Source organism: Astatotilapia calliptera, chromosome 7 (genome assembly GCF_964374335.1).
Source record: "Astatotilapia calliptera chromosome 7, fAstCal68.1, whole genome shotgun sequence".
Lineage (NCBI taxonomy): Eukaryota > Metazoa > Chordata > Actinopteri > Cichliformes > Cichlidae > Astatotilapia > Astatotilapia calliptera.
In genome coordinates this window covers 40220227-40235475 of record NC_137428.1, presented here as the reverse complement: position 1 = coordinate 40235475, position 15249 = coordinate 40220227, and positions in this window count along the sequence as shown.

The following is a 15249-nucleotide window of genomic DNA, read 5'->3' as shown; positions in this document are numbered from 1 at the left end:
TGATGGCAGTATACTGTGTATATTTATACTGGCAGTATGGGAATGATTATTTGGAAATGCTTGAAATGGAAATGATCATTTACTGTGAGGTGTGGTTGGGGTGTGGACAGTGGTTGTGCTTTTGTAACGTTGAGGTATGGACAGCTACACACTGAGGCTTTGAGACTCAGTCCTGCCTGTTCACATTTTATTCTGTAAAAACTAAATTTTCACTGCTTTTACGACCTTTTTAGTGGGGAGAACATAGCTAGGATTTAATGATTTAACAAATCTTTTGAATCCTTTGTCCTCCACAATGCTAAATGGCTGGGAGTCCTCAATCACCATGCTAACCAGGTCTTCATCTATTTGAGATTGTTCTCCTGAGGAAAGACAATAAAGACAAAGCACAAATATAAATATCACACACGTAACTTATAACAGTTGTATAATATTGTTATATCATTTAGTAACATTACTGCATGCTATATTATCATGGCATTTGATGGCTCACCTGGTCTTGCTCCACAATCGCTGTTCCCCTTATTCTCATGCAAAGCTCTGTAGTGTCTAAGCATGGATGAGGTGTTGTTGTTATATCCCAGCTCCCTGGCACATAGCAAACACTTCACCTTGTACAAAAGTCAAGACAGCTCAACATAAATTGTATTGCACCATCAGTATTATGGAAATACATCTTCTGTAGAAATTTACATACCTTGTTGGGAGGAATAAGATCAAAATGTTCCCACACAGGGGAGGACATCCTCCTCTTCTTAGCTGGCTCCATTCTCTCCTGACTTTCTCTCCTCACTCTCATAAACCTCCATACGGTCTCCAAACTCTCACTAACCGCAACTCTCCATCAAACACCCACATTTTGATTGAAGTCTGAGGGGTTTGTATCGCTGTCATAGCTCGCGGCAAAGTTCGAACCACTTCATGAACCAGTCACGTGGTACAGCCGGGCAGCGAGGCTTCGGACGTCATCATTTTCAGCTCCTCCCATAAATGAAGCAAGCCTCGATACGCGCTTCGCGGAAACGCCCCCTCCATTACTCGACACACGCTCCGAAGCCTCGATACAGAACGTCCCATCACTAATTTTCTCGGACATTCGTTTTAGTAACACTCAGCCAAATTTAAAATATTATGATTTGTTTTTCTTTAGAAAAAATGCATTAGCATTTTCAGTATTTCATTTCATCTATTAACATTTTCCTTTATATTATGATGCTGGATTATTTTGATACTAACGAAATCTAATTTTATTAAAGCAGAAATGGTTAAGTAACAGAATTCGCCAAATGATCCTCTAATTTTTTTTTAAGATTTCTGCATTATTATGGTGATCTGGTGATAGTTACCAATGATACGCAGCACAGGACACATGATTTGGGTGTGCCTCATACTTCAGGACCTCACACAATACCAGCGACCTCTATCAGAAATAAACCCTTAAATCAGAAATATATTGATCACTGCTTTATTGTTTTCAGAGAGAAACATGTAAAAACCTGAGCTCATTATTTTGGTTATCAGGCCTGCATCACTCTGTCCCTGGTTTCTGAGCTGCTCTTGGCAGAAAGCTGGTTATTATAGAAATCTCTGGGTCTTTGTATATCAATGCTAATCCTGTCGCTCACCCTGCGACTGGCATCACAATAATTAGCCCTGCTTTGTAAATTGGTTCCTTGGCAAATAAACTGCTGATCAGATGTTCGTCCAAGAGTGTGAGGTTCAAAGTTGAGTTTTGTGTCCAGCTCTTATTGTTGTTTTTGGAACTTCTAAACATTTTAGCAACTTATGGTATGACATCACACCCCATGCGCCACCTTGTCAGTTTTGCTGATTGTTTTCATTGAAGTCTTGGATGATCCGTTGCTGTAAATTATGGGATGGCTTTTTCTCCTGTCCTTTCATAAATGTAATAAATGGTTCCAGTATATCCATTGCTGAAGGAGGTAATAAAGGCAGCACTGAAGATTTCTGTGGCAGAAACAAGCTTCCATAGTTTTTTGCCTTTTCTTCTCTGGGAGCTTGTTGAAGAGTAATCTGCTGATTGAGTTCAATGTGTTCTGTTTTAAAAGCTCACTCCTACCTGCAGTCTCTTTCTGATGCTTGGTCTGAGAGTTTTTCTCCTAGATTATCCCAAATGGTCATACTGACAAGAAGCCTCGGGATATGCTGGATCAATTACAGCTGCAGTCAGCTCGGAAGCACAAAGGTGGATGTGTTCAATGTTTAGTTTTCATTGCTCTTTATGCCTGGGACCGTTTTACTTAGTGATATTAAAGTTTAAATAAAATAGAGTCATTGCACAGACATGGTTCAACCAGAACTGAGAAAGAAGTCGAAGAAAATAAAACAAAGATTCTCACATGCATCAAAAACTGTTCACATTTCTTCCAAAAAAGCCTTTTTCACTTTGCAAAAACTTAGGGTTGGGGTTTTGGTCCTCACCATGACCATTTAGATTTCACTGGGTTAAAATTTGGAAACAATAATCCTAAAGGTATCCAGCAGGTGGAGCTAAAGAACGTTTTCCCTCCATTTACTACTAAAAATATAAGAAGCATACAGTACTTGGTTGAGATGTAACATTTTAAGAACAAAAGTATAGATACCCCCCTGCCAGAGCGATGGTGGCTGAGACGCAGCGGAGCAGAGGTATAAGTGCCTGGCTTAAAACAAGACACATTAGCTGCATTTTACCTTCAGTTACTCTTCATATAGTTGGTAGGAGGCAGGCCATGTTTCTTTTTACTGAAAAACATTACACCAGGTAACCTGCAGTGTTGAAAACATGTTTTCCGTCGATGTTTGCTACCCTACAATCCGTCCTGCTCTGTAGTAAAATCAGCGACATTTGACCGTCCTGTTGCTCCCATTGAAATGTATACAGCCTATTTAAAATCTAAAACTTCAAATTGTCCGTAGCCTATTGTTGTTACCACTGTCCTGTTTGAAATGGATACTAACTAGCTAACTGACTGAATGCCCCTTAACATTATAACTCCCATTGTGTGTGTGTGTGTGTGTGTTTGTGTACAGAGAGACAGCCAAGTTCATAATGGATATAAGGAAGTTTGTTTTGTTTTTTTTTAAAAAGGAGCCACATTCAGGTAAAAGTGTAAGATCAAATGATCCGTCTCTCAAAAATAATGTTGGATCAGTGTTTCAATGTTTATATATTTTAATAGATGTTCATGTGGTTTGGTTATTTGCCTTTTGGTTGAAAATACACTGAGAGAGGACTTTGTGTTAGCGATCTTAATAGTATTTTTTTCATATTAATGTAATTTTTCACCTAATTGAATCTATTTGTGTATGATTTTCAGTCCAAAGAGGAGAACGTGAGGAGAAAGTACAAGGTCAGGAAGAACCAGGTAAGAAAACAGACAGGGAACAGTGACAGGCAAAACAGAAACTGTTAAACTGACAAAGAGAAAAAACCAGATTTTACTCAAACAATCTGGAAGTTGTGTCCTCCCTATATTAAAGCTGCTGTACAGAATCTGCAAAACAAACTGGGTTGAAACATTTTTGACCCTCTTTAACAACATTCCAATATAACATTATCATTGATTGGGGAGATTAAAATTAATAATATATTTTTATGTGGTTCAACCACAACTCTACTAAAACCTCAGCCAGTAATAGGTAGGCCAACTTTTGGACTGTCCAGTTGTCTGTATGACTGCCGCAGTACATACATCACATTTGCACACTATCAGAAAGTGCCAAACAGCCCTGGTGGAGTGAGGAGCTGTAAAGAGAAGCAGATGCTCTGTTTATATTCTAAAAAATTTTAAGCTTGTTTCAAAGATTCTGTACTGCAGATTTAAATGTTTTCCAAAAGCACACATACACTTATTAGTTTCTCAAACTTTTTACAGTGTGAGAAAATGTCAAGCTCTCCCAAGTACCACTATGAAAGCATGAAACTCAGAAACTTTACAACACAAAATTAGTATTATTAAATTAATAAAATTAGTGCCTGCAATAAAGATTTTTTCGTACATTCTATACATTCTACCACAGGCAAAGCTGCCTCCATTTCTATAGTTTTTTTATTAATATTTTGTAATAATTTATTCTGTTTTGGGAGTGTTTTTTTATGTATCTGTATTATACTGTTTACTTTTTACTCACTATTGGCGTCATTCCCCCCCCCCCCCCCCGTAATTAAGGTTACGGTATGTATTTTTTTTATTCCAATCCATTCTTCCTTTGCAGCATTTAAATAACCTTTATCAGATTTGATAATTTTGTTACAGTCTTTTCAAAAAAGTGTTCTGGTTTTCTTCAATTGTGTGAAAATGTACAAAACGGTGATGTCATGTTTTGTGACGAGGACCCAGGCACAGAGAGACTTAATTTAATTTAATAAAGAAATTTGCAGACTTGCACAGAGATGGTAAAATTTTGATGACTGATAACAGAGACGAAGACAGCAGATGACGAGCACATGGAGGAACAGGGGTTTAAATGCACCAAGGAGACAGTCAGAGGGAACACGGGACAACTGGAGACATGTAAGGATGCAGGGACTGAAAGAGCCAGGGAAGAAGTCTCATCGTGACGAGTAAAGTTCATTGCCTGGCTGGGCAGTTCTCTGGGTGCTCAGCACCCCCAAAGCTCCACTCCTAGAATCGCCCCTGATTAGATCTATTTGATTAATAAATCATTTTAATAAATAAACCTTCCCTGTTTAAACATGTGCCATAGTGTGGTCTCCCTTTGCATGTGACTTCTTGATGTTTGTTCACACACACACACACACACACACACACACCTCAGCATAAATGAGTACACCCCAATTATATAGCCACACTTAAGACTACACAATTCGAATTAACAGGCATTAAACCACAAGTAGAGCTGGGCGATAGAACGATAACGATATGTATCGCGATATAACTTTTACTCGATAGAGAAATTAAGCTATCGCGATAGACCTCGCCGCTCTTGTCCTCAAAAAAAAAAAAAAAAAAAAAGGTCAGCCAATCCAAATTAAGTAGCGCAGAGCCGAACCAATCACAGCCGCAGCGTCACGTCGCGTGACTTGTTACGTTCAGCACAAGTGCCAAGCCGCACGTGTGTTTGTTTGGGAAGCAGCCAGCGGGTAATGGAGGAAATGAGTGTGCCGACTAGAAAAATCAACCGAGCGTGACCGAAGAGAAAACAGATGATGGTTCCAATGCCGGAGAGATTGTCGAACGGAAGAGCCATAGAAGTTCCGTAGTGTGAAGGTATTTCGGCTATTTCAAGTCTGACAAAAAACAGAGTAGCGTGCACTGTAAATGTGCCGAAAGCAAGTCTGGAAATACAATAAACTGGTGCATGCGTCACACTGTGCGCCACGTTATTGTTTCGGTGAAATGAATTTCTACAATACTGTTACTGTTAATTCTACTCTCTGCAGTGTTTAAATGCTTACATATACACACAGTTACTGTCCCTCCACACATACGACTCGGTTCTGCTTCTATGCCCCAGCTTTGTTTACTTTTTCCCACCGAGGCTTCTAGACTTCTGATTGGCCAGCATTTCGGCACGGTTAGGAATCTAGCGCCACCTGCTGCTTTGGCATGTTCATAGCAGCGTTTTCCTTCATTTCTGCCTTTATGTGTGGACGGGATTATTTTTTAAAACGAAAACGGAAAATCTCAGTTTTCAAAAATACCCGTGGACGTGTGGACGTAGCCTCAGTCTCTGACTGGAAGCGCTAATTCGTCATTCGGCTTTTGTCAGACTAAAGTAACTGTTAAAACTGTTTGAAAAGATAAGCTATACAACAAGGAGAGATTGAGAATTTCCTTTTAGTTCTCAATTTATTTGATATTGACAAAAGTTAGTCAGTTTTGTCTGTTCTTCTGTAAAACAAACTAAGATTTATTTTTAGAATTAATATTTTGTTTCTAAGTGGAATTGACAATTTAGTAGTCTGTTTCGTTTGTTCTATTTTGAAACTTAAACGCTTTAGCGGCTGCCTTTTGTGTAGTTTGCAATATTTGCCTTTATTTATCTGAAAAAGTCTCATGTTCCTTAAGTACATCTACCCTGTTGAACTTATTATGGGAAATAAATATTTAAATAAAAACAAGCTGCTGATTATTTCACATTTTACTTGTGAGCAATGGCACATTTAAATCTTACAAATATAGTTATTTGGCTTATATCGTGATAGATATCGTTATCGCCTGAAATGAAAAAAACATATCGTGATATGAAAAACTCTCATATCGCCCAGCTCTAACCACAAGTGAGTCTAATGATTCATTTAAGAGGTGTCCAGCAGACGGGTAACTATAAAAGGGCATTACTTAACAAATAAAAGCCCTTCCCATTTCATGCTGTCAGCAATGGCTCCACATGGAAGAGAAATGTCTGAAAATCTGAGAAAGGAAATCATTTCTTTACACAAAAAGGTGAGGGCTACAAGAAGATCAGCAAATCCTTACATATCAGTCAAAATACTGTAGCAAAAGTGATCCAAAATTTTAAGAAAGATGGAAGTGCAACCATCGTACAGAGATGTCCAGGCTGCCAAGTTAAGTTGACATCTCAACAGGAGCGTCTTCTGATGAGAAGGGTTGAAGAAAATCACCATGCAAGTTCACTGCAGTTAGCTAAAGCAGTAGAAAGCCAAACTGGAGGGACTGTTTCCTGTGACACCATACGGTGCACACTCCATAGGAATAGCATGCATGAGTATCGTCCACGAAGGAAGCCTCCCCTAAAGACCATGGACAAAAAGCATGCCTAGAATTTGCTAGGGCTCATGCTGAAAAAGATGAAGACTAATGGGACTCTATACACCGGAGTGATGAAACAAAGATCACTGTTTTTTGGAACTAATAGTTTATAGCTGCATTTCATTGATGGTATCATGAACTCAACAATGTACTGCTCTATAAGATGCTGCCATCACTGCGTACACTTGGTCATCACGCACTTTTCCAACATGACAATGATCCAAAACGCACATCTAAAGCTACTGTTGCATTTCTGAAGAAAAACAGGGTGAAGGTGATTGAAGGGTGAAGTAGGTCTCCTGAACCCAATCGAACACCTGTGGGGAATTCTGAAGCGACAAGTTGAGCATCACTCTCCAGCATCCAGGCTCTAAAAGAGGTTATTCTTGAAGAATGAAAAAAGATAGACGTTGCAATATGTCACCAACTTGTTCATTCCATGCCTAGAAGACTTGGTGCTGTCCTTGAAAATCACAGTGGTCATACAAAACACTAGATATAGTAGTTTATGTTGTGCGGTGTATTCATTTTTGCTTCAACCAGTTTGAGTAAAACTGAAGATTTTATGATCTAAGTTACATTATTAAGCTTAATTTCATGTTATGGAGTTAAACAAGTGTTCAGTAAAACTCAGCCTTGTGAAAATTTTGGATATTGTTCTTTCGTTCACTGAGCTACTGTTTAATTTTGTACTTTTTAAAGGGGGTGTACTCATTTATGCTGAGCACTGTGTGTGTGTGTGTGTGTGTGTGTGTGTATGTATATATATATATATAATACGGCTCTGTGTCTTTTTACGTTGTGCACTGGTTCACTATCACTCACAAAAATTACCAAAACACAACACAAATCCCGCCAATGATTCACTTCCTTATAAACCGCTGAATCAGGTACCCAAGCTGTGAAGTACCAAATGAAGCTTCGGATGTCTGGCGTGAATACAGTACCTTGTCCTCCAGCACTGCAGTGAAGAACCACGGAGCCACTTTAGACTTCTAGTTTTGATAAACCTGCCTAGATCAGGTGACCCTGAACAAGGAATCATCACTGTTACAATTCTTTTTCTATTTGAGGTTTACATTGTAGTTTAAAGTCTAGGTCAAAAATAATTGAATAAGTGAATTTATGCTCTTAGCCTTAATCTCACTGTCTGATAACAACAATGACATCACTCAAATCCAAGAAAATCTGACCATGCTCACAAAGTATAACACACTTTTTAGTTTAGCTGCTGGGGGACTTTCCCAAGAGGCACTGAGCACGATGGAGTTGTTGGATACAACTTATTAACCAAACTCATTAGCTGATAACACTAAATCTTTTAATGTAAACTGTGTTATTTTCAACTCCTGAAAATGGTAAATCCCTAAGGACCCCAAAGCGCTTTACACTGCATTCAGTCATCCACCCATTCACACACACATTCACACACTGGTGATGGCAAGCTACTTTGTAGCCACAGCCGCCCTGGGGCGCACTGACAGAGGCGAGGCTGTGGGACACTGGCGCCACCGGACCCTCTGACCACCACCAGTAGGCAACGGGTGAAGTGTCTTGCCCAAGGACACAACGACCGAGACTGTCGGAGCCGGGGCTCGAACCGGCAACCTTCCAATTGCAAGACGAACTGTGAACTCTTGAGCCACGGTTGCCCCGAAAATCATCAGTTGTGATGAAAAACAACTGGAGGCGATGTGTTAATACCAATGGGTGACTTCAAAATTATTAAGTCTCTTTCTTTGCTCTTTCTCAGCTTTCCTGAGAGGCTATATAATACAGTATGCCTCATTTAAAAAGAGGCAAAATATTACTAAACTTCAAAATCTAGAACGTCAAATTAAACTTGCTGATTTAAAATTTAAAAATGATTGTTCTTCATTAAATTTGAATGAATTGACCAAGTTAAAATATGAATTTAATGCAATACTGTCACAAAAAGCTTAATTTTCTCTATTTCGTGCTAGACAAAAACACTTCGAGGAAGGGGATAAGGCCGGAAGGCTCTTAGCAAGATATATTAAACAGAGAGAGACTATGGCTATGATCTCAGCTGTTAAAGATAATAATGGACGTCTTTTCTTTAAACCTAAAGAAATTAATACAATATTTAGTAACCTTTATAAAGATCTTTATAGCTCGGAATCAAGCATTTCAGAGAGTGATATAAAGAAATTTTTGTTATCTTTAAATCTTCCTAGGGTGACAGTGGATCAACTGAAATATTTGGACACTCCCATTACCGTTGAAGAGATAGTGGGAGTTATTAAACACCTTTCCAGAAGATCTTGCGCCACTGCTTTTAAACACTTATAAGGAATCTTTTCAAGAGGGTAGGCTCCCACCTTCACTATCTGAAGCCATCATTACACTTATCCTAAAGAAGGATAAGGACCCCACTGACTGTAAAAGCTACAGACCGATAAGTCTGACCTCCTATGATAGTAAGATTTTATCTGGCTAATCGATTAAACCGGGTAATAACCTCTCTTGTACATGTAGATCAAGTTGGTTTCATAAGCTCACGCTCTTCAGCTGATAATATTAAGAGGTTAATTGATATTATGTGGGAGGTTCAGGGCAGCCATTCTCCCATAGCTGCAATTTCGCTGGATGCCGAAAAGGCATTCGACAGAGTCGAGTGGAGATATTTATTCGCTACTTTAGAGTGTTTCGGTTTTACCAAAAGCTTTATTAATTGGATTCAGCTTATATATGTACACCCCAAGGCATCAGTACTCACAAATGGAATAATAGGGCCTTCTTTTGAACTAGGTAGAGGAACCAGGCAGGGGGATCCCCTCTCTCCACTTCTTTTTGCTCTGGCCCTTGAGCCGCTGGCAGTGGCTATTCGTAGGGAGCCCAATTTTCCAGGTGTCAGTATAGGGAGAGACTGTCATAAACTGAGGTTGTACGCCGATGACATTTTGCTTTTTATATCAGACCCAGAAAAGTCTTTAAACTCCTTGCAGGCAATAATAAATACGTTTTCAGCTATTTCTGGTTATAAGGTGAATTGGACCAAATCAGAGGCCCTTCCGTTAACTAATTATTGTCCTAGGTCACTTTTTCAAACCGGTATGTTTTCCTGGCCTCAGAAGGGCATTAAGTATTTAGGCATCACCTTCCCGCCTCATTTGTCAGACCTGATAAAGATAAATTTTGAACCTTTACTCAGTGATATGAAAATTAATATTGATCGCTGGTCTCAGATGTATCTCTCAATGTGGGGAAAGGTAAACGTAATCAAAATGGTATGTACACCTAAGTTCAATTATTTGTTGCAGGCTCTACCAATTCATGTTCCTTTGAAATACACCAAACAGTTTGACCAGCTCTGTAAGTCATTTATATGGAATAATAAAAAGCCTAGATTGAATCTGAGAAAACAGCAAAAACCAGTGGACAGAGGTGGGTTAGGGATGCCTAATCTACTTTTATATCATTATGCTTTTTCTCTTCGGCATTTGGCACATTGGTTTTTACCCCCTGAGAAAGTGCCTCCTTGGTTTTCCATTGAAAGTACTGCTTGCTCGCCATTTACACCATTATATAGCTTATCAACTAATTTGTCCCCCCGTATCCAATCACACCCGGTACTTTCTCATTTGAAAGAAGTATGGAAAAGAATGTCCAAATTATTCACATTTGATCCATATCTTAACCAATCTGCTGGTATTTGGTATAACCCCAAACTTTCTATTTCTAAACTACCCTTCTTTTGGAAGCTCTGGTTTCAGAGAGGTATAACAGTGTTGGGGGATCTTTATGAAAATAGTATATTTAAATCATTTGGAAAACTTGCAGAAGAATTTGATTTACCTAGACAGGAATTTTGGAAATACCTGCAACTAAGACATTTGATGGCCAATACATGTGGTTCATTCGCAAAGTTCCCTTTAAGCTGCGATTTTCTGGAGGAAATAAAAAAAAAACCTTTGGGCGTGGACAAGAGGCATCAGCTTATTACAAAATGCTTTTATTAGCTTCTGATCCTAACACACTGTCCCTCAAAAGAACGTGGGAAATGGACTTAAATCTCAACTTTACAGTGGAGGAATGGAATGGCATCCTCAGGAATCTGAAAAAAATGTCACGCGAATTGAGTTCAAGATTGGTTCAATTTAAGATTTTAAATAGAGTATACTGGACACCCTCACGGTTGCATAGGGTGGGTCTAGCGACTGATGATGCATGCTGGAAATGCCAGCAAGGAAGTGGCACACTTTAACATTTGCTCTGGGGGTGCTCCAAAGTCCAAGATTATTGGATTCATATTCACACTGTAGTAGAGAAGGTTGTAGGTCAAGGGGTCCCATTTATGAACAGTCTTTATGTATTAGGAGACCCTTCAGCTTTGAGTCACTTATCCACTTCTCTTGCTCATTGGGTACAAACGGCGATTATGCTGGGGAGGAAGCTGCTGGTGAAAGAGTGGAAGGCCTCATCGACTCCTACCTTCTCTCAGTGGTATACCTCTTTGGGACAAGTGGCAGCTTACGAAAGATTATCATATAGACTGCTAAATAGACTGGACGACTATAATGATAAGTGGGCTAACTACTTTTTACATACAGGTCAGTGACGTATCCGGCTAAAGTAGTTAAGGTCGGACTAAATAGGATAGCTGTAATGTGGTCTATGTGAAATGTTGGCATCATTTTTTTTTTTGTGGGGGGGATGGAAATATGCATTGATTCTCAATTTGTTCTGTTTTTGTTACTGGGAATGTCCATTCTGCTATTCTGCTATCTTTTGGTTTGTTTTTTGTTTTTTTTTTGGGGGGGGGGGGGGGGGGGTTTGTATATTAAAATCTAATAAAGTTTGAGTCATAAAAAAGTCTCTTTCTTTGACCTAGAGAGAATGGTTCTAAGAGCTTCCTGGCCTCTTAATTGCCTGAGCAGGTGAGATAGAGGGAGTTGTCAGAGTCATATTGGGATACACAATCTTGTAGAGCAGATGTGGTCAGAAGGCAATGACCTAAAACAGACCATACAGCTCTTATTTGAGGTATCTTTCTCTGTCTGAAAGAAACAGCAGAACCACAACCCAGATGTACACAGAAGACATTAACTGTCTCCATCCTCCAATCAAATGACTCCACTGGTCTCCACTCTCCCAAATGTTTCAGCGCCAGGATTCCTTCACAGCGACTGGCTCCTCCCACAAACCTGACAGGCTCTGAACAGAAAGCAGAGAGTCATCAGTAAAGAATAAAGCGAGTTTGAACCACATCAAAGCTGCAGCTCCTCTTCTACCTGAGCAGAAGAACAAAAAAAGTTACATGCTTAAAAGTGTCACACATTTTTACCTTGTACAACATGTGAGTGTATAAGACTGCTTAACAGTTACACAGTTTTTAGTGAAGTCTTTGGAAGCAGAGATCAGTCTTCATGAAGAAAGTACAAAGTCAAAATTTGTGGTAACCCTACAGAATCAATCATCAACTACAAAGCACACGAGAGTTATCTCGACAGAGTTATAGTCAAGGTCAATGTGTAGTATCAGAAGCAGTTAACATCATGATGTATTTAAAATCCAGGCAGCACATAATGTCAGTCACTGTAGTCAGTCATTATTCTCTCAGAGCAAAGCTTCATGTACACGTTAGAATCAACCATTACAGTTTTTTACAGACGCTAGGACACATTTCTCAATACTTAGGTCACTTTTGCAAAACTCCTCACACAGTGAGCACAACAGAAGTCTATGTGGGCTAAACTGAGGACCAGTTATCATTGTTTTGGCACAAAATGCATTCAATGACTACATCTCTCAAATTTCATGAATTATCTTCTCACTCAAACACAACAACTGCCAAAAATCTTTGTACGTACAGGACATTTTGCATGTGCTTACATACTGTTTTCAAAACTGTTAAACTTATGGCCAAAACAATAACACAATGCAAAACTTAAAAAGACAGCAAAATTCAACAGCAATATTTTATTGAAACATATTTTAAATCTAAAAATGCAGTTCAACCAGCCACAGCTGATTCTCTTTGTAGATGAACATCTACACAGGTGTTACTCCTTCAATTGTTCAACTCCTTCAATTCTGGCAGCCAGACGATTCTTTCCTAGGTGTATTACCCTAGATGACATAAGATGTGATGTGGATGAGAACCTGTGGCCAAATGGAGAAGACCGAGTAGATTAGCATTACTATTGTATGTGTATCAGTGGATGGTGTGTATACAAATTCTTGTATTTTGGGATTACTTAGTGCAAAAAAATAAAAATACATAAACAAATATTAACGAATTCTGCATGATGTCTGATTCATTCCAGTAACATATATTGAAATTATAAACAGAGATGTGTCCTTGTTTTACACAAGAAAACACTGTGTAATGCTACATGTTGTTAGTGTTTTTTAGGTCATTGTTTTGTGGGTGATAAAGTGTGTTTGTCGGCTGTCAACCTTTGCTAGTGTTCTGGAAGAATGAGTTTATTTGAGACCTGAATGAAGTGTTTTGGTAGTTGTAGTGCATTTTGAATGTGGAATGAACTGCTTTGCCAAGCTGAAGGTCAGTTAGGAGGATTGTGTGAAGAGTTTTGCAAAAGTGACCTAAGTATTGAGAAATGTGTCCTAGCGTCTGTAAAAAACTGTAATCTGAGAAAATCATCATTCCCAGCATCGGCGTAGTCGAGTTTATGTTTAATCATTCAGTGCAGAATCAGAAGACCCACATACGTATCAGCAAGGTGACAAGTAGGGACTTTTATCCTTTGGCTGCTCAGTTCAAACAAGCAGAGACAAAGGCTCCTTCAGCACCTAACTGTGATTCCTGTAGCACAATCTCTAAAACTATTCAGACTTATAGCAAAACCACTCACTGAGTTTGCAAAACTAAAAGCACAAAAACTGCTTTGCACTCAGTTTGCAATTTTGTAACACACACTTTGCAAAACTGTAGGCACAATTCACTGCACAACACTCAATTACCAAATTTCCAACACACTCCTAGCAAAAGTATACACATGTATGGCTATCATTAACACTATTTTGCCAACTGTCTGGCACACTTTCACATGTGGAAACTTTTTTAGATAATTAGTTCACTTTGCAATCAGCCTAAGCACTATAATACAGGTAAGCTGTGTGTGCGGAGTACAATGGAGGGAGCAGAAAGAGTGAGAAGTAGAGGAGGCCGAGGAAGAGGACGTGGAGGTGAAGAAGTAGGATGAAGAGGACGACAAGGACAAGGAGGAGCAAGAGGAAGACGAGGAGGGGGGAGAGGAAGGGTAGGAAGAGTAAGAAATAGAATTGCTGATGACATCAGAGCTACAATAGTGGACCATGTAATCAACCGTCGAATGACCCTGAGGGTAGCTGGCCAACGGGTCCAGCCTAACTCGAGCCGCTACACTGTAGCAAGTACCATAAGGACATCTTGAAATGAGAATCGGTTAGTACAGTCACTTCGCACAAAGATTTGTAGCACTGCCGTATGCCAATGAGAAGCACACCAATACCATTGATGTAAAAATACTGAAATTGTTACTTTACAGAATTGCTAGATGACCAGATGCTGGGGCAGAGGAAGCATGTTCACTGCAGACCAAGTAACCCATATAGTCATTATGGCGATTGCAAATAATCCTATACTTGGAAATAAACACTTGTGTTTGTTTTGATGTGTTTGAATAAACACCAGTACTTGAAGTTTGGATCCCTCTATGCTTATGGATCTATGACAGAAGTATGAGCTCAAACTGACATAGCCTACCTTGTGCACAGAGAAAGCAAAAGCCAGATGTGTTTTGTATTCATACCATCAGTGTGTAGTTGGCGCATTGTGTGCTTAGTAGATGATGGCTTGTGTGTACTGTTTGATACGGAAACACCATTTTTACGAAGGTGTGAAGAGTTAATCCAGCTGTGTTTGCTTTTGCAAGAGAACTACAATGTTTTGATGATTGGGTGACAGGTTTTCTTATTTGTGTGAAGAGTTTTGCAAAATTAGCCAATAGTTACAAAAAATGTGCTTAAGCAATCAGAAAAAACTGTATGTCAGAGATTACTGGAAATAGGCCTTGCAGACCAAGCAGTTGGCTGGTTCTCTAATTATCTTTCAGACCATAAGCAATGCGTGCAGTTCAGTGGTCTCTCTTCCAGTTTTTTAAATATCACTAATGGAGTCCTGCAGGGTTATGTCCTGGAGCCTACATTATTTACTATTCGTGTCATCAGTGTGGGGAAAAAACTACATGCAGCCTTTCTATTGAAACTATGGCCTCATACAAATACCTAGGTATTGTGATTGATGGCAATCTTTACTTTCTGACCACCAATTAAAGACAAACTAAAAAAATTTACTTCAGGCTGTGCTCGAAAGCTGATCAGCTAAGATCCTCCCACAGACTGTGGACTCTCTGGATGCTAGTGACGATCAGAAATAGAAGAAAAAACACAAACTGTCTCCAAGTGTGAACAGGTGAGATTCAAACTGTATTCATGCTGACATGAAAAGAGCAGAGATTTGTTTCAAACACAGTACGAAAAC